Genomic DNA, 1,628 nt, shown 5'->3' with positions numbered 1-1,628 from the left:
TTATATATATATATATATATATATATATAAGGAAGGTTTTAATTCAATGCAGTATCTTTGTTTTTAGAGAGTTACAGATGTGGTAAGAAAAGTATAAAAGCAAATACTATAGAAATGTAACTATTTGTTGTCTGCAAATGAACTGAAGCAGAGACAAATCACATATTGGTAGCTTACACCGTGATTGGTTGTCATCCAACTAGCAAGAAACTGCCACACTAGTATCGAGCCAATAAAAATCCGACAATCATACTATGCCTAGTAGGAATAGTGTTGATCCAATCATTGCTCCTAGAACTGAAATATACCACATGAGAAGCAGTTTGGCCGGTCATGGACACTCCGTGCAAAACATTATAGTGAGAATGGATGCTTTAGCAGCGGCCATAAAAAGTACATGCAACTGGAATTGTTAATAATAGAAGTTTAAGAGGGAAAAACTTAAAATTATCCAAATGTGGTAAGTATATTAGGGTGTGTTCTTCATGAGATGGGCAACAGATATCAATGTTGCCTTGAGGACATTATGACAAACAATAGCCTCAAATAGTCTTAATGGACCTATAGCTGCTTAAAAATTTTCATTACTTCTGTATTGTGTCTCCCGTAATGTGAGTTTCTATATTTACTTCCACTCTTGTATGTGACTGTATGTCAAGGAAGTCTGAATGTCAGCTGCTATCATCAGTTCCTAGGTAGCTCTGTTACAAATATCCCACTGTAACAAGGTATCATCAGTTCCTAAGTAGACATGTTACAAATATCCCACTGTAACAAGGTATCATCAGTTCCTAAGTAGACATGTTACAAATATCCCACTGTAACAAGGTATCATCAGTTCCTAAGTAGACATGTTATGAATATCCCACTGTAACAAGGTATCATCAGTTCATAAGTCAACATGTTAAGAATATTCCGCTGTAACATGGTATCGGCAGTTCCTAAGTCAACATGTTTTGAATATCCCAATGTATCCGCCTAGCCATGCCCCCTTATCAGTCCCAGGTAGATCTATATATCACAATACAACATCATATTGTCAGTTTCTAGATGTTAGTTGTGTCTCAATGTCATACTGAACCACCAGTTTCTAGATGTTAGTTGTGTCTCAATGTCGTACCGTACCACAAGTTTGTAGATGTTAGTTGTGTCTCAGTGTCATACTGAACCACCAGTTTCTAGATGTTAGTTGTGTCTCAATGTCGTACCGTACCACAAGTTTGTAGATGTTAGTTGTGTCTCAATGTCATACTGAACCACCAGTTTCTAGATGTTAGTTGTGTCTCAATGTCGTACCATACCACAAGTTTCTAGATGTTAGTTGTGTCTCAATGTCATACTGAACCACCAGTTTCTAGATGTTTGTCTTGTCTCAGTGTCATACTGAACCACCAGTTTCTAGATGTTTGTCTTGTCTCAGTGTCATTCTGAACCACCAGTTTCTAGGTGTTTGTCTTGTCTCAATGTCGTACTGAACCACCAGTTTCTAGATGTTTGTCTTGTCTCAGTGTCATTCTGAACCACCAGTTTCTAGGTGTTTGTCTTGTCTCAGTGTCATTCTGAACCACCAGTTTCTAGGTGTTTGTCTTGTCTCAGTGTCATTCTGAACCACCAGTTTCTAGGTGTTT

Source organism: Limulus polyphemus, unplaced genomic scaffold (genome assembly GCF_000517525.1).
Source record: "Limulus polyphemus unplaced genomic scaffold, Limulus_polyphemus-2.1.2 Scaffold8017, whole genome shotgun sequence".
In the NCBI taxonomy this organism is placed as follows: domain Eukaryota; kingdom Metazoa; phylum Arthropoda; class Merostomata; order Xiphosura; family Limulidae; genus Limulus; species Limulus polyphemus.
Note: the sequence above shows the minus strand (reverse complement) of the source record.